At 42.3% G+C, this 19388-nt stretch overlaps 1 long non-coding RNA gene across 1 annotated transcript; it reads left to right on the top strand.

Moving 5' to 3' along the window:
• The first annotated feature begins 5745 nt into the window (after window positions 1-5745).
• On the top strand, window positions 5746-15116 carry LOC107308465. Its single transcript, XR_001552812.2, has 3 exons — window positions 5746-5976; window positions 10116-10262; window positions 11613-15116. It is a non-coding gene; the product is annotated as an uncharacterized LOC107308465 (long non-coding RNA).
• Window positions 15117-19388: the final 4272 nt, after the last annotated feature.

The raw sequence follows: 19388 nt of genomic DNA, 5'->3' as shown, positions 1-19388 counted from the left end.
GAGTTCTGCACAGGGTCATTGAAAGAAAGGAGCTATGCTAAAGATCAACACCTTTAGCTTGCTGAAGCCACAACCTGCAGTGAAGTGTAACCCTAAAAGCAAAGGAGTGCTGTTTATGCAAGGGTTATCAGAGAAGTGGAAAACATTGTAAATAATAACCCTTGAAAAGTCCTCTTCACTCTTGCAAGCTTATAAGGAGAAAGAGCCATCAACTTCAATGCATGTTCTTTTCTGAATAAGACCAGCAGCAAAACCTTCATCTACAGTTAGCTGAAATTATGGCAGGAAACTAGAGGCCCACAAGAACAAACTCCAGATCATTAGGCCCCTCACCAACACTTTTCCTTCAAGGTTTGGGGATCCTTTTTTTCAAGGAGGTCCCAGATTGAACCAGGCCCGGGCTGATTAGATCAGTCTCAGCAAACCATCTGGAGCCAGATCAGTGCTCGCATCAGAGACATGCCCAATGGCCTCCTGCAATTTGCAATTTGTACCATGAAGAACAAAGCGGCACTGATGAAAACCTCCTGCTTTGATAGTGCTGCTCACATGGTAGCCTGCCTGGGAGTGTGGCTCCATGGAGTCTCGGCTGATCAGCTGCTTCATGAGCACAATATCGGGCTTCACTTTCCAAGAAACAGAAGGAAGCCAAAAATTAAAGTTGGCAGTGCTCCTGCTGGAAGCTTTGTGCTTAAGACTTGTGCACCCCAGAAAGAGATCCTGCTCATCTCACCTTCAGCCTCATGGTTCTGCAAACCCAACAGTAACTCGCAGAAGACTGTTGGTGGCTGTGCCTCAGGGCACACAGAATCCAACCAAAACCCAGCAGGTCAGATTTAACCTCCTTGCTCAGCTGGAAGCAGTGGCAGTGTCACTGCCTTTCTCAGCCAAGGGTGGGCTTGACCCAAATGCTGGCTTTGATCTGTATGTAGACATTGCTCCAGCAATCATAATACCACTCAGCAAGGGATTCATTTTTATTCCATGACTGGTTTGAAATTATTTTGCTTTAATAAGTTTGACTGGGAGGAGAATATTCTTACAGAAATGAAAATGAGTCCAAATAAAACCGTGTGTAGCAGTGCAAAGTAATTTTCCTAGGAGCTTATGTGAGCTGAGGGCAGACTTACAATCTCTATCTCAGCTTAGATTCTCAGAGTAAATGTTTTTTTGGGCTCCTTATCCTCGAGGGTTTCTACCTAAGTCACTCTGAAAGTAATGCCTCATATTTATTTTCACTGCAACTACATCAGATACAAAGAGCACAATACTGGTATCACATAGAGCAAATTCTCAGCTACAAAATGTTATGTTTTAATCATCACCACCATTAGCTGTGCATTACTGCCAGTGATGAACAAGAACCTCCACGCTTTGTGTGTCACCTCTGCTGAAACGGATCACCCACCACCTCACTGTGCTCACATCCACTGCCCAGTTACCAGAAACATTCAGCAAGTATTGATGAACGTCAGAAGGTGAAATTTCCTCTGCATGGAGAAATTCAGTGACACACCATTGCTTCATACACACTTCTTTGTCAGAATCCATTTAGTCAGACTGCTCCTCTGCTGCCACCTGTCACACAAAATCAAAATGTGACTGATCATTGATAGGAAGGTTCAGTCTCTATTGCCATCCTACCAACATTCACTTTTGATGTAAGAGGTGACATTACTTTCGGAGCAGCCCTCGTATAAGGAATGAGTGATGTGTTGCTTGCTCTGTTGGGATATACTGCCCAAGACTTGGCATTTGGAGTGCCATATGCCATCATGTAGTAAAAAAATCTCCTTCCACTCCTGTATTCTCTCTCCTACAGCAAGTGAGAGCACAAATTGGACTCCCAGAGAATTTAGGAGTCTAATTCACCCCTTCTGCTTTTTCAGCCTCAAATTGTGATCATTTTTCACCACACTCTCTTTCTAACTTGCCTTTGGCATGCCATTTTCTGATGATCTTCTGCGCTGCTGCTGCTCCTGCACAGATTTCCTCAGCTGTGCACGTGCTAAGCAGCCTCCCACCTCCTGCACACCCATGGGACAAGGATGTTCCTTGGTTCCTGCCAGGCCTTCTGCACACCCAGGAGACGCTGACAGTCCATGAGGAACAGCATCTGGCCCTTGTGCCCTCCCAGACATCTCCCAGGGCCTGCTGTCCACTTACTGCTTACTCTCATGATGCCAAGGAGGTTGCTAATGATTTAGCACCAAGAACACACCCAGCAATGTCCCCTGGCACCCTTCAGTTTGTGGTGTGGGTGTATAAGGAGGAACAAGGCTTCATGCAGGCCCAGAACTGATGTTGGGCCAATCCTGCACTCACTGCAAATCCGAAAGCAACAATTAAACCACAGATTTCCTTGTGATTTAGAGATTTAATCCCTGATGAGACTTGTCACAGCACTGTTTTGTCCCTTTGTTCTCACAGGAAGTTTCTGATTCCAGTCATTGCTTACTGCTGTTGCAGGGGAGGAAAGTGAGTCATGATGTTTCCTATTGGCCTGATGAGATACGCTGAGGAATGACCTGCAGCGGGCACTGCTCAGACAGCCCAGTGCCTGGCAGAGATTGGGTAGAGAACTCTCAGATTCATTAGTACAGCTGAAAATTTATTGCTCATACCAGGAACAGACAGAAATATGTTTCCCCTGTGGGCAATCACTCCAGGAGGGAGCAGCATTGCTTTGTCAGGGATCAGGATCAGGCAGGGCCATACGCACTTTATAGCTTTCACCTCCGTAATTTACTGTGGGGACAAAGCAGGGGAGGAAAACGGATGTGTGCAGAACAAAGATGGATGTGAACTTTCCTCTCACTCACTGCTCTGCATGTTCTCTTGGATCATTTCCATTTTCCAGGGGTTGTTCAGCCTGCCCAGAGGACACACACTGCAGTGGCTCAGCCCCTGGGCCTGCTGCCATTTTGGCTTCCTCTCCTCTCCTCTCCTCTCCTCTCCTCTCCTCTCCTCTCCTCTCCTCGTCCTCTCCTCTCTCTCTCTCCTCTCCTCCTCTCCTCTCCTCTCCTCCTCTCCTCTCCTCTCTCTCTCCTCTCCTCTCCTCTCCTCTCTCCTCCTCCTCTCTCTCCTCCTCCTCTCCTCTCCTCTCCTCTCCTCTCCTCTCCTGCAGGGAGGAAAACAAGTCAACACCGTTTGAAGAGGGGGAACAGCCCTCCTGTCCCACCAGCAACTCTCAAAGTACAAAGTACATAACACTTCCAAAGAACTGATGGTGGGTTGGGTTGGCCTATGTTCAGCTTTGCAGGGAAGGCAAACATGCTTTTTTTGCTCACTGAAACAGGAGGAAGAAAAATTGTGAAGCCTGGATAGAGACAGAGACTGGCAGAGGGAAGGGCTGTCTCCGATGGGCAACAGATTACAGGCATTTGCCTTTTTTAATTTATCTTGTGAACTGGCCAGTTCCTCCTTGTGCAGGAGCACATGAAGTAGAGGAAATGCTTCTCTGCAATTTTAATTTTAGTGGGTGCTGCAGGATCTGAGGTCACACAAGAAAAAGAGGAGAAACAGCATTAAGGGGAATACAGTGAGCATGGACCAGATCTGGGAATGGAAGGATATGAATGTGGCTCTGTCTTTTGAGCCATCACTGCATCAGAGTAATTGCACTGGCACAGGCTGTCCAGAGAAGTGGTGGAGTCACTGTCCCTGGGGCTGTTCAGAAAGCGTGGAGATGTGGCACTGAGCGATGTATGTGGTCAGTGTGCATGGTGGGGGTGGGCTGATGGTTGGACTAGCTGATCCTAGTGATCTTTTCTATCCTTAATGATTCTGTGATCCCTCTTATCCTTTTAAAGATGGGTTTTTATCCTTCCATCCTCCAGGTGGAAGGACTGAAGAAATAAAATTTCATGTTACAGACTCAGTTGCTCATATACTTGAGTTGCAACCTCTTGGCTCTATAATTCTTAAGAACCCTGCTTTCTGATAGGGCTTCCCAAGGAACATGACAACTCCTTACTGTCTGCAGGGCTCAAATGTCGAGGCAAGAAATACCTCTGCATCAATAAGCACATTTCCTGAACTCCTCACCCAGGAATGCTTCACATCCCTAATTGCCCTGATGCCATGAGTTGACTTCTCTGTATATAAATACACACAGAGGCATCCATGCACATACAGATGCCTACAGTGTAGGGAAGAGAAATTCAGGATTTTGCTTAGCTTTGCTTCATATCAACGTGATGCTCCTGTGAGAAGAGACATTTGATTTTTAATCAAAGCAGGATTATAAAGGAAGCATATTTTTAATAGAGATGAAGTGTGTATATATTTCTCTCCCACCTATGCTTTATAAAATTCTCTACCACTGAATATGAATACCAATCTTTTTTTCTGGTGAGGGTATGAATTGTTATTCAAAATGGAGCATAGCAAATTAAAGTTACAGTTCACAGCATGTTGTCTCTGCCAAAGAAACTGCCCAAGACTCATTTCTTGCAATGATGCATGAAACAACCATCCTGTATTGATGCTATGTCTAATTCCTACCCCTTCTCAGAAACCCATCCTGGGCAAGGAGTTTTTGCACCCTCTACTACTGTACCTAGGGGCAAGGTGGGAAAAGACACTGGGAAGTGTCTGTGGCATTTGCTGTCTCTGCCTCTTTCAGAATGATATGGTTGACAATGGGAAATGCTTATCATCTTCCTAGTATTGCAGAGATAGGAACAGTAAAAAATAGCAAAAACATCTGACAGAAGAGAAAGAGAAATAGAGCCATCCATTGCTGTCTGTGTTTGGAGGACAAGACCAAACAGGCCAGAAATGAGCAGGCTTGCTGGTGAGGGAGTGAGGAGAAACAGGAACAGCCAACTGTATTTCTATGGGTGCCAAAGGGTTTGGACACATGTTCTTAGCCTGAAGGCTGAGACAAACCAACCCTGCAGGGAATCTATTTATTTATTTATTTTTAAATCACTGAATAGCCAGATTAAAAGTCAATATGGGGTGGAAATAATTGGGAAGATATTATTTCCTGGTTCCCGTGGGAACATGAGCAGGGATACCCTGTGCCAGTTGCTGTCAGCAGCAGCTATTCTGAGAGGAGCCAAGTACCAGGTTACAGCAGCCCAGGCTGGGAGGGCACGGACTGCAAGAGCAGCTGGATCCCAGTTGTCCCAATTAGTTTGTTACTGGTGTCATCACTCTGCTCCTTAGCCTGCAGGTGAAAAGGGAGTGACCTAAGTTACACCCTCCAGCATTTATGAAATGCCACATCCTGCCAAAAAGCAGATTCAGCTTGCCTGACTTGGAGTATGGGTGTTGCTGTTCCTTGGATTGGTTTTGTGTGCCAAATTCTGCAAATTCTGCAGTGTGAAAAGGTTAGTGGAAGAAATGCTCTTCCTCTGCAGTGGGGAGGAGGTCTGTGGAGGAGAGCATCTCCATGTGTACTCAGACCTGGTGAGGCCCTGCACCTGAAGTATGTGTTTAGTTTTGGGCCCCTCGCTACAAGGACACTGAGGCCCTGGAGTGTGTCCAGAGAAGAGCAGTGGAGCTGTGAGGGGTCTATAGCACAAGTTTTATGGGGAGCAACTGAAGGAACTGGGATTATTCAGTTAGCAGGAGAAGGACCTTCCTGAAAGGAAGTTTTGGCAAGGTAGGGATCAGCCTTTTCTCCCGGGTAACAGCAATAGAACAAGAGAGAAAGGCCTCAAGATGCACTAGGAGAGGTTATTAGGAAACATTTCTTCTCTGAGTGTGGTAATACATTGGCACAGGCTGTTCAGGGAGGTGGTGGAGTCAGTATCCCTGCAGGTATTCATGAGCCATATGGCACTGAGAGATATGGTTAGTGGGCATGGTATGGATGGGTTGATGATGTGGTCACATGGATTTTCTCCCTACTCCATACTGTCTGTGAATTTTTGGGGCCATATCTCAATTCACCATTACTCATGGTGAGGCAGCTCTTTTTCCAGGGGAAATGGAGGTTTTGATGGATTTTTGGACACATGACAGGTAAGTAGCATTAGGAGGTATTTGTCATGTGCAGGGTGCTACTGCTGGAAACTTTCCCTCCTCTGAGGCCAAATTTCTTAATCTTCCTTAATTTAGTGACTCTGAACTCCCATTTCCTCTTTATTCTGACTTCTGCATGGCATTTACTTTTCCATTTCTGCTTTCAAGCTCTTATATGAGTTTGGCCAAAACCGCTCAATATCATTCTTTTGTTTCCTCTTTCAAGCTGTGCTCATCATATCCTGCCTGGCCCTGTGCATTCTAAAGGATACTCCATTCTAAAAGTAAGTGTGTGAGTTTGGGATTAGAAAACAAGAGAATTTTATTATGCAACGGTACAACAGAACAAGGCTCTGGTGTCAAAAGGAATCACAGAACAATGTAGGCTGGAAAAGACAATGGGAAGTCATCTAGTCCAGTGAAGGTCAGCTGATGGCTGTAAGATTTTGTTAGTACTAGGAAATGACCCTCTTTATTCCTGGTTAGATTTTTCATTGTTTGATTCTCCCTTTTCTTTAAAGTAGCTGATACTTACAGGTAGAAATGGATATTTCTGATCTCAGAGTGGGAGAAGAGCCCTAGTTCAAGCAGTGGTGTAGTCAAAGACAAACACAGTTACTTCACTCGCTTTTCACTGCTTGGTCTGAAAGAGATGATTTCTCCTGGTTTGTGATCATTGGTAACTGACTGATGACTTTTGTACATTGAAAGTGCATCATCCAGGATGTCAGAAGACCAGGATGTGCCCAAAGTGGAAACTTTTTCTAATGTCAGTAGAGGATTACCAGACACAGCTCAAAGGTAGCTTCTGAATGTGCCATTTCCACGTGGAAAATGGCAGTGCTTCAACTATCAGGAAAAAGCAGTGAAGGATGTCATATTGCCTAACTCCCTCCCTCCCTACCACAGTCCCAATCCCATAACAGCTACATTTACAGCTAAGACAACCAGCAGTGAAGCAGCCTAACAGAACCAATGTTACGTTTGTCGTCACAAGACATTAGGGCCCCCAGGCCCAGCTCCAAGCAGGAAACGCCTGGAAGAGCTCTGGCTGTGGGTTTTGATGAGGTGGTGCTAGTTCATGCCAGATGAGGATTTGTTGCACCAAACTGTCCATGTCTGAACATAGGAAATGGGTTGATGTTGGTTATCTACACAAGGAGAAGGCTTAGGAATTGGAGCCTGATTGCCATCTCATTTTCAGTAATTCAAGACTGCTGAAATCATACTAATTCTTCTCTGTGTAAGAGCATAATTCATCCTGACAGAACCACACAGCTGTATAGAGGAGGCTAGGGAAAAGGAAATCACTTTCAGACTGGAGAAAAAAAACAACAAAACAACCAACCAGTCTATATGTAAATCAATAAATCTGAATTTCTCTAAGCTCGTACAAGCAAGTCTCTAAGCAAGTACACCAGCCTGTACTTGACACTACTGCTCTGAGTAGGAACATGGTTAGTGGGCATGGTTGTGATGGGTCAGTGGTTGGTCTAGATGATCTTAGTAGCCTTATCTAACCTTAACATTTCCGTGATTCTATGATAAGCACATAGATTTTATACCATAAATGTTTATGCTAAGCCTATAAAATTTTATGTAGGTAGACAGCATATAGTGTAACAATAAAGACAGACAGTAGTAAATAATTAATTATTTAAAAGTGTGTGTCCACAACCATACGTACATTTCTAAAACACAATTATTCTTGTATTTTGTGATGTTATGTCAGCATGAGAGAACTAGGAAACTTTGTTCAGCTTCAAAGCTTTTATATAAGCCACTCACCCAGTTTAGCACACTACTTTAAATTCTGCTTAAATCCTTTTTACTTCAAACTTTGATTTCAGTTAACCCAAAGGAAAGCTAAGCTTTACAGCTTTTCCAAACCAGTGCCTAGGACAGCTGGTGATGGTTCCGGCTATCAGTGAAACTTGAGCCAAAGACTATTTCTTTGGTTTTGTTTCCAACCCTAAACTTGTTTTGCCCAGCTCCAGGTGTGCATTTCTTTAGCAGATCCCCGATGAATTATTTATAGCCTTGGGGTGTCCAGTGCTAATGTCTGTCCCTTTTCCCATCGTACTCAGCTTGTTGACACCACATCCCATGTCCCCATCCTCAAACCTCTGCTTTCTTCCATTCTTGTTCTCCTGTACACTGCATTATTACCTCGAGGTCATAAATATTTCATTTCAGAGTAACTACCATTTATATAATGATTTTACCACAGTATTAGAACAAAGAAAAATCCATCAGACAATAGCCACCATGGTTGCGAGTAAAATCTGCCGTCATGAGCTCAAGGAGAACTCCAAGCAGGCCAAGGCACATTTAAACAAAGCCTGGTGTGTCCTATGGGCTTGCAGAGAGAGAATGAAGCCTGTGGCCTTTTACCAGCAATATTAATGCCGAATTTAGCAGGATAAAGTGTGACAGCAGAATGAAAGCATTGCAGAGGTTTGGCATCCAGACTGACTCTTGAGAAACAGCACTAATAACATCTTCTTATCCTGCTAATTCCTCTGTCAGAAGACTGTTTTAGGACATAAAGCGCTGTAACAAATATTTGCTTAAAGAGAGACAGAAAAGTTACTCTGCACCATACTTTTGTAAGAAGTTCATTATCACTTGAAATATGTCCAATTTGTCAAACATTATGTACTTTAGGTAATACTCAGCTTCACCCCTTGACCTTGATGACCCTTTCCTCCCCAGTCTGTTCCAAGTTCTTAAGTGCAGCAACCTAAAGAGTGGCCAGGATCTTTCCCCTGCACTTTTCTGCAGTGTGGGAGCCTATTCCTGATAGCAGCACTGCACATCAGTGGAGAGAAAAGAGTACTTCAAGGAAGTGAGTCTCCTGTGCTTCGGTATCTGTTTTAAGATGAGATCATAGAATCCCTACAAGTTTTCCCCAGCGATTGCAAAAAGTTGTTCCAGATGCATGGTTTTATTTGGTCATTGATTTGTGAGGCATCAGAAAATGCTTTATAAAATATATACAATATTAGTAAGAATTATATGCCTTTTAGACATACACAAGCAGATTCCTATGTGCACTGTAATATACAGCAAGGAAAAGGTGGGGGTAGTGAATAAATCCTGACTGTGTAACTTTTTTTCCTGATTTTCAGTAACTGAGAAACTTCAACTGGGTTGATCAATGTGACACTAGGTGGCATTGTGTAAATACGTATAAAGCTTTGTGTTTTTATCTTTCTATTTCAAAGGAATGATCAAGTATGAAAATCTCACTGAAACAAGTAGGTTCTGTTCACTGATTTCTGTTCTCTGTTCATTGTAGTTTGTGATTTAGCATGACTGAAATGTGTGGAGTAGTCCAGAGATAAGGTGCATTTCATTGTTTCATTTGCTGGTGGGAATATACAGCTCACAGTCCTCTTATTTACACAACACCTACTACCAAGCAGCAGTATCTTCTAGAATATAACAGAGAATATGTTCAGTTGTCATGGCTTCTTATCTTTTGTGAGCAGCTGAAGGTCTCACTGGTTCAGTCCTAGGGTGGCCAATGGGTTTCTGTGAATCACCACAATCTATTGAGCATCCCTCTTCTGAAATAAATGTCACACACTTGTTTGTAAGAACTCCTGTCAGCTAGGCTATGACTCTCAGGGATCACAGCAGGTTGTATGTGACGGCTCCTTTTCTTGTAAACGGGTTCGAAACACCAACAAATCCAAACAGGAGGATGTTGATATGCACATCATGGGAGGAAATTAATCTGAGTTATTTGTCACCAGTGGGAGAATCACAGAATCACAGAATTGTAGGGGTTGGAAGGGACCTCTAGAGATCATCGAGTCCAACCCCCCTGCCAAAGCAGGCTCCCTACACCACGTCACGCAGGAAGGTGTCCAGGCGGGTCTTAAATATCTCCAGAGAAGGAGACTCCACCACCTCCCTGGGCAGCCTGTTCCAGGGAGATTATGGGGTGTCTCGAGTGTGAAATTATTCAGTATGATCATGTTCACACTGAAGACCAAGGAATAAACTAGATTATAAATTTTCTTTGGAAACTTCAAAATTACACAGCCTGTTCTGTACACCAAGGTGGACAAGAGCTTAAGAAACGGAATGGCGCAAAAGAGCAAATTGTCTTTATTGTTTATTCCTTCTAGGCCAATGCAGACTTTGAGGAACACATTCCTCTACATGTCCTGCTCTCAGCCTGACCTGAAAGGGAAGATGGCCCCTGATGGCCAATGCAAAACTGACTGGAGCCAACAGAAGTGAATCTTCACCAACCTAGTGAAGACAGCTTTAAGGTAGGAAAGCTCTCGCGGCTTTTCTAGGAAATCAGTATGACTGGGCATCTCTCTGGAGTGCTGACAAATGTTCAATATAGCTAACTGACAGTAGGAATTGCAGCTCTGCAGGAAGCTCTGGGAGTAAGACCTCACTGAGATCACAATGACACCACAGGATGACTCGTATACTTGGAGTGATGCAAAATTCTTTAGGTAAGACAGGCTAGGATGCTGAAAAGTCATCATCCTTTTTATGAGAGAATGTGGGCAACACCTGGGGCTCTGCCTTGGTCTGAATAATGAGCCATAATCTAAGAGTTTATGAATCAGGATTAGGTGTTGTTGTTGTGGATGTCTGCTGCAGATAACCTGATCAGGAAAAAGTAGTCAAGGCATTTCTCAGTCAGCTAGAAGAAGTCTCACATTCACATTCCTCAGTCTTCATGACGGACTTTAACCATCTAAATAGGAGTAGTCAGTATGGATTTGTGGAGGGGATGTTATGCCCAACTAACCTTATGGACTTATAGATGGAAGTAATGACCTTGGTGGATGAGGGGAGAGCAATGAATGTGAACCTTAATAAGACTTTTGACTCTGACATCCATAACATCCTTTTGCCTAATAAGCGAAATGATGAAGTATAGGGTGGGTAAACTAAAAGCAAGTCAGACTAGAAACTTGCTAAACTTCTGACCTAAAAAGTTGTGATCCACCAGCATGAAGGCCAGCAACTAATGGGGCACCTCAGGAGCTGATACTGAGACCAGTACTATTTATCTTCATTAATGACTTGGAAGATGGAGGAGGCTGCTGAGTGAGCAGTTTTGTGATGGTACAAAACTGGGAGGAGACCTTGATGCACAAGACTCCATTCAGAGGGACCTTGAAAGGATGGAGAAATGGGTGGACAGAAGTCTTACAAAGTTCAGCAAAGAGAAACTTGAGTTTCTCTGCTTAAGGCTGAACCTGTGGCTCAAACCTTCAATTTCCAGAACATCTGGAACTATTTTAAGTAGGGCAGAGTGACTGGTGCCCTGCAGGACTGCCCCAAAGCACTGTTCTGTTGCTTGGGGACAAAAGTGGCAGCCATGTGTACTCTCATTTTTGGAAAAAGACTGGTTATGACCACAGCTATATTTGTTGCTGTAGGCTAGCATATAAAAACTTGGTCCTGCTGGAGCCTGTAAGAGAAGAAATTGGTTTTCGCTCTTTAATGTGATTTGGTACTTGGACTGAATTTTTTGGTGCTGGGGAGATTTCACACACAAAATAATTTAAGTTTTGATGGGTAAATAAACAGTGTGTTTGGTAATTGAACTGCCATATTAGTAGTGCTGCTATAAAACACACAAAATTTGTTTCCAGCCACTTGAAGCAGCAGGCTGTCTGAGGTTTTCTGATGTCCACGAACAAACAAACATGGACTGCAGCTAGAAACTTGCATGCGGTAGGAGAAAGCCATCCTTGCTCACTTTAAGGAACCTACAGAGGTGGCCAAGGATACCTCAGTGAAATACTCAGAAGGTGAGAGGTTTATGTGGGCAATGAAGGCAAAAAAAGGATACGTTGATGGTTATAGTGATAGAGTAGATGATCTTGGAGGTTTTTTCCAACCTTAACAATTCTATGATTCTGTAAACTTTTGGGAAAAAGAACTGCTAAAAGTTTCTTTTATAAAACAGGGATTATTTTCCTCTTGGCCAATTCCATTATCTTTCACGTACTTTCAAAATATCCCCCCACCCCAAAATCTTAATTATTAAAAGAAAAGATGTTCTTTGTTAGTGCTAATTCAAAATAGTACCAGATTATTTAAAACAGTTTAAAAGTAGGTAAACTCCTTCAAGTAATTCAATGACTGTAGGAAAATGGATTACATAGGTGGTGATTTACGGTGTGGTTTTCACAAGATGGAAATAAACCAACCAAAATACTGTAAAAAATAAATTTCTGGTCAAATACAACCCTGTAAAATAGTTTATGTTTTATTTATTTTATTTTAAAAGCTTGAGATCTCTGGAAGAGAACTGAATGCTGCAATGATTAACAGACCTAAGTAATTGGACTGGCCTAAGAAAAGTTTCCTGCTCTTGCCTGCTCTCTTCAAAAGTACTTTCAGCCAATAGAGCCTGTTTTCCTGCATTTATGGATCATTGCTCCTATTTCATAGGAGACAGTAGGGAAATGAAAGTGTGCTGAGATCATGGGGCAGTAGAACTCAGCACAAAGACCAATTTATTTCTATTTTTAATAGCTATGGGGAATGTCACAACATCTGTTCTTTGTGACTATGGATAGCATTTGGTCAACCTGCCAGTTTGTGATTATTGCATTGTACAGACAAGAATGAGCATCACACGATTTCAGACATATGGAAGGTGCCTGTTGGGATGAATTTCAATCTGAGTTATAGGATTGAGCCAAAAATTCACAGTGAATCATTTATATGACAAATTTGGGTTCCCTTCTGCCTGTGGGATATTCTGTCCATCTTTCTGATTCCTTAAATATGATATGGGATTTCTTTCTTACAAATATATGAGTAATTCCCAAGAGTTCTTTGGGCACAAATGAAAGGTCTGGGGCTCTCCTCCGGCTTTGCCTTTGTGATTGAACATTCTTGCACACCGGGGCAAAATAATTATAATAGATGTCTATGTGGTTGCTCTTTCATGTCATTGTCACCCTGCTGTGTTATCACAGAAAAAGCTGACCTAGCCTGTGGTGTACAGTTTGTAAAGAAGGAATCTAGGTAGCCCTTACAATCTCAGATCTCTTGGTGCCTTGTTTCCTCCTAGCTTTAAAATGAAGACAACACCTGTCATGCACGGATCACAGGTCATTTTCTATGGAGATAGGTGCTGCAGAAATGCTTTATGTCTTACTTAGGATGGGCAATGATTGGATTGAAAATCACATTGTATTGGTATTGTTTCTGCACTGCATGACTATACCCACATCCAGCTCTGCTGGTCACAGCACTGCAACAGGAAAGGGAGGTTTGGGTTCTCCTCAAGTTCTGCTAGTGTGTTCATCCTGATTTCTTCATTTCCACCCAGCAGGCTCGCAAAGCAACAGCTCCTTCTCCTGCGAGACTGGCATGATATTTCTCAGTCATTTCAGGTGTTAGTTCTGTATTTATTTTTCATGTATTGGAGTGACATTAACTTTCCTATTCTATTTTATGCCTTTGGCAGCACTGTCATGCAGTTCCCACCTTGGCATAGTTCTTGCCAGCAAGAACTTTTTATTGGCAATTTCAAGTAGCGAAGAACATTTGTATCTGGAGAGGAGGTTCCCTTCTGCACCTGACAATTACCATACTACATGTAAAACCCATTAATTCACACTATTCAGCATCATATATTCAACTCTCTACAGATCTCATTGCTTTTATGTGCACCTCTGGGCCTTCCTTTTAGTGGGAGAGATGGGAGGCAGAATTGTACTGAAATTATGGTCAAACACAGTCATGCTTCCTCTCCCCAGTTAGACAGAATTCGGCCCAAAGCTTGAAAATGGGAGAGGCTCATATTGCCATCCCTTGGTGATGCTGTAAAGTTGTTCCCTGAGGAGTTACTCCTGATTTTGGATGCAGCACTGTGCTCTGATCTGAGCATGGTGTGAAAGGGATCAGCCCACCCTCTTATGGATTGCTTTTCCTTTCCTCTTCCTACGATCCTCTGGTGTAATATTTCTAAGCCTCCATCTACCAAAACACACCTTTCAAAGACAAGAACAAGTAAAGACTTCTAAAAAGCTATAGCTAAACCTAGACAGGCACACAGTTTTCCTGGTGGCTCTGAAAGGGCAGTAATTGGAATCAACAGTGGGATGGCAAGATGGGGACTAGTGCTGGGGATAGGCTGGGGTGATGGTCTCTTAGACCATGTCAGCTGCAGCCAGTACAGTGTGTCCAGTAGAGACATTATGTAGCATGAGGTAGAGGACCCAGACTGGAGATCACGGGGACCTTAATTCCTCTTGTTAGCCCCAGACTTTGCCTGATGGGTAGATGCCCACTGCAGCTGACCTGCCCATCCCATCTCCATTAGCGTTCTGGTGCTTGATTGATTCAGCACTGGTTTATGCCTTTATACAATTAATTTCATTTTTCTTGGCATCTGAATGACTTTTTTCTCCCCAGACCTTCATTTAATGTTCATCTTCCCACAGACAGATTAATAGTGTGCTCTAATAACAGATAAGTGGTGTAGTAAATACCCTTGGGTCTTGTTACCATTCCAGAACTTACTGTTAAGGAATGTGGCCCCAAATGTGCTGGCAAATGAAAGTAATTAGTCATAGCCCATTTCAGACAACTGCTCTATGCTGTGCTCTCTTTGTGCACTTAGCAACACATGTGGCCAGCACAAATTACTGGTGAGGTCCTTTTTCAAGCAGAGAGTCTGACTGGAGCTGGTGGTCTCACCATGCCATTTCCTAATACCTAGTGTTCTTAGTGTGCTTGGTGTACAAATTTCTCTCATTCTGGGGAAACAGGCTGGTGCTTTAACTCGTAAATAAAATGCTATGGTGTGGTGTGAAAGCTGAGGAGAAACTGTGATGTGTGCTGGAAGTTGCCTCCCTTCACTCTTACCTACTCTTTACATAATCTAGGGAACCTGTTTTAGCAGGGGGTTGGACTAGATGATCTCTAGAGTTTCCTTCCAGCCCCCACAGTTCTGTGATTCCTATATTTTCTGTGAAATCTGAGCTCTGCAATGGGACAGTGATGCTTCTTGGTTCCTTTGGAAGATGGTGGCTACTTGCATGGAAACTAAATTAGAATGTTGTTATAATTGATTTCATAATCAATTAAAGTAAATTATTTTTACGCTCTGCACTGCCATCTTTTTTTTTTTTTTTTTTTTTGTCTTGAGATCTTGGACTCATGGTGAACCCAACCCAACTCTTTCTTGATCACTGCATGGAAGATTCAGATTCACCCTTTTTCACACTGCTATTCCAACAAGTGTACCTGTCCTCTATGGTAATAACACCCAGAGTTCCCTTCACGCATCTTGTTGGCATGGTGAGAGCTTCATCTAACAGTGCTTCAGTGATGGGGAGCTATTCCTTAGAGAAACAAGCTTTTCTACAGTGTTAGTTTCTTTGGAGTTTTCTCCTGCAGTACATAATGCAAATAGAGCCTGACCCTGAGATGAAATAAAAGCTCCTCTTTCTGGTGATACCACAAACCCATTGCACTGAACTTTGAGATTACCTAAATTTTATGTAGGAGCATAGGGCTCAAGAAATTTTTTGGTAAACGTAGATGTGAACAATATCTTCACTTTCCTATTCAACAGACTTGTTGTGGGGAGCACATGCACTTTAACTTCATTTCCACCACTATTGCTAGCCTGGAAGACTGCAGCCATTCTCTCAGCCAGTTCTCTCCATCATTGTTAATTCCTTGAACATTTAATCAGCTTTGAGCAAAGAAGCCTGCAGACATTCCACTACTCTGCATCTGTTGAATTTGCAGTGTGGCAATCTGCATTATTAAATAGCTGTAGTTCTTGGAGAGCAAATCAAATCAAGCCTTTTTATTAGTGTAAGCAGAAGGTACTATTCCTTGCAGCTTATTTTTTTTCTTGACTTGCTGCTTGTGAGTGACCAAGACTCACTTGAGGCCTCCATCCCCAGGTGCTTTGTTTGGGCTGCCCCTTTGGTCTTCGCACACAAAAACTAGTTTACAATTCCTGCTATAATGGAAGCAGAGTGATGGGCAAAGGGCTAGGTTCTACCAGATCTTTCCTGGTCTCTTCAAAGTAAAAAGGGGAGTAAAGGATAAGCATAAGTCTAAAGAATCACTGAAATCCCCACCTTAAACTTCAGATCTGTGCAGTGGGTTGTTGCATTATTCAATGTGAATGCAGTGTAATTGCTTGATTTCTAGGTCATTTTCTGAATATTTTGCTATTCTTGCTATTTTTGGCTAGAGAACTCCATTCCCCTGTTCCTTCATTTTTCTCTAGTCAAAATTCCAGTTGAAAGAAGCATAATAAATACTTCGAATTATCACTGTTAGTGTTGATAACGATATCCTTGTTATCTTACCAATCAGATGAAATAGTACAACATCTTTAAGACTTAAGGAAAAAATACACTTTCATATAGAATTAATTTGGTGGTAGAAAGAGTGACTTAGTATTTTCCAAATAACAGTGCCAAGATTGGCTTAAAATTATTTGTTATTGATGAATACTGTGAAAGCTGCTTTGTATATTTGAAAAGATTTACTAGTCTGGAAAACTTTGAGGACTTTTGCATGGATAGATCATCCAGAAAGTCACCGCAGAAAACTTCTCATAGCTCAGTATTCTTTAGTGTCTGGTGTTTCTGTTACCACTCATCAAGTGGTGATAATATGATTTTCGTAGTTACTGACATAAAAATAATGAATAAACACATTGCCTATTTGGAAACACTCCTAGTTTTTATGTACAACTGCACAAACAAGAAACTGGCAAAAAGATTTTAAACAAGTAGTTGACTTTTATGAAAGAAATTAGAACAAATTTGTGGAAAAAAACTGAGGGGCCACTTTTGCAGTGGATATTGCACTACAACTAATTTGACTACTTCTATTTATAAAGCAGATACAGCTGTGGAAAAGCTTTGTAAGGGAACCTATAAAGAATGTAGCCTTCATTAACTGTTAGCCCTGAACTGGGGATATGTTCTCCTTCCCACTGCCAAGCCTGTGGATAATTTGCTTTATTTTTCTATATGTGGAAAACATGTAAAGTTGACTGGCGGCTTCATCCAGCTGTAATGTAAAACCAGGAGACTTCTGTGGTTTTGGCTGGGGCTCTCTTTTACAATATGATTTGGATGGAAATAAAACCAACCTTGTTGGTTGGGAGATGGAACCTGAGTTGCCATCTCCTCAAGTAAAATACTTAATCTGAACTGTCAAGATGGTGCAGCTTGGCTGCCTGTGGTGATGCTTGGCTTCCTCCTGCAGATCCACGTGCAACCTGCCCTTGATCTCAGAAAGGACAAAACCCTCACTGCAGGTCTACTATGTAAATCGTGTTTAAATTCTCACTCGGTAAGTGTTTAAAATTTGTTTGTTTCCATTCCCTTGAGCTGTGCCAAGTTCATAATTATTTTAATGCTCGTCTCAGTGTTTGGAGAATGGAAACCAAGTGATTCTGTCACCTTTTTCCCAGTCAGATTTGCTTTCTGATGGCTGTGTTTTTGGATCAAAACCACTGAAGAAGGATGTTTTTTCACAGTGTTTCTCAGGGAGATTTCATTGCAGGAATGTGCTGTTAACTTATGCTAATATTAACTTTGGCAGTAGCACTGTTCCCTCTTAATAAATACACTCCAAAAGGACAGAACAAGTTGGATGAACTGACCAAAGTCTATTTTTCTGTTTCTGTCAGACTGCTGTGTGTGAAGGAAGATTTCACTGATAAGAAGTCCCTGAGTGATCTTTCACAGTGTCTGGGAGGATATATTTTAAAAGGAGCTATATCATAATGGAGACCAATCAATTAACTCACATTCCATGGATCCAGGCAGCTGACAGTTACTTGACAATTTTAACTCAGAAAGTCAAAATCCTGGTGACAGGCCATTTTCACCTATACAGCCCAAAGCAGAAAATGTTTTTACTCCCTCTGTTACAACTGGGATAAATCTGTTCCCAGATTTATCTATTACACTCAGTGTTTTGCAGAATGCTGTAGAGGAAGTTGTGTGAAAACCTCTCTGAGGGGAGCTCCAGCCAGTAATCATATCAAGGTCAGGCTGGATGAGGCTCTGAGCAGTTGATCAAGCTGTAGGTGGTCTCGTTCATTGCAAGGGACTATATGGCCTTTAAAGGCCATTTCCAACTCAAACGATTTTACAATTCTATGATATTCATATGCCCTCATTCCCAAGTGCCAAACGAAGTTGGTTCAGCATCACACTGGTATAAGTGACAACAGAGACCGTCACTGCTAAAACAGTTCCCCTTCTCAGTCCTTGCAGTATGGGCAGAGTGAAAGAATGTGTGGACAAGTGAAGGAGCCATTTGGTATTCTGTGCCCACACCAAAATGTTTGATGCAAACAGATACAGGCTGCTGGCTGCTAATGCTCATCCCTATCTGCTTGCAATCAGAGCAGAGCCAAATAAAACCTTAACCCTTTGGGAACTTGGCAGACTGTGTAAACAAGATGAAAAATGATGTTTGAAGGGAGCTGGGATTTCACTGCTGCTGGTCTGAGCAGGATGGATGCCTGCTGAACAAGACTTCTATATTCTAAAGATAATTAGAATAAGCCAGCTGGACATTAACATTAGCAGGCAGAGTGCCTGTTAAGCTGAACTCTAACAGCACCAACTGCTTTTTCCATCTTTTGTTAAAAAGTCAGTTATTTAATACTTGAATTTGTTTGTGCAAAACTGACCACATCTTGGAAAATTTTGCATCCCGTGCACTAACTGTGATTGACACATCACATGTCAGTGTTAGAAGCTGGGAGGTCAGCAGCAGTGACAGCAGAGTCCTCCAAAGTCCTGTAGAAATTTTCTTGTCTATCATACAATCATAGAATGACTCGGGTTGGACTGCATTAACTTACCTACTTAGAGCTCACCCAGTAAGAACTTCAGCATCACAGAAATAATTTATGTGGGTTTTTCTGAGGATAAATTAGTGGCTGTTCTGATAAAGCAAGGTCTATGCACTCTTAATTCAATTTAAACTGAGAATATTGAGAACATTTTCATGCTGGCTGCCCCTCAGAATGCATTTAATCAGCTTGAATTCTGATTACAGACAGTGCTAAACCCTGGCTTGTGACCTGCACTTAGTAAGTTTCATTAGAAGTGATTTGGGCATCACTCAGATAGAGCTAGATGCACTCAAGCTAAAAATAGGAAGGAAAAAAAGGAAAATCAGAATAACAAGAAAAGGAAAAAAAAAGAAAAAAAGAAAAAAAAGATAAGAAAAGAAAAAGAAAAGCACCAAAACACCTAAATAAATGAAATTGCTTTGTTTTAAGCTGATGTCCTTCATTTTGCTCACCGAGTGATTTCAGACGGAGCAATGAATGGCCAATACATTCTTAAATTAGCTCTGTCTGAGCTGAGCTGCATTGTTTGGAAACTCTCGCTGTGTCCACATGAGGC

This window comes from Coturnix japonica, chromosome 1, assembly GCF_001577835.2.
Source record: "Coturnix japonica isolate 7356 chromosome 1, Coturnix japonica 2.1, whole genome shotgun sequence".
Classification (NCBI taxonomy): Eukaryota; Metazoa; Chordata; class Aves; order Galliformes; family Phasianidae; genus Coturnix; species Coturnix japonica.
Note: the sequence above shows the minus strand (reverse complement) of the source record. Positions and strands in the feature narration are given on the sequence as shown.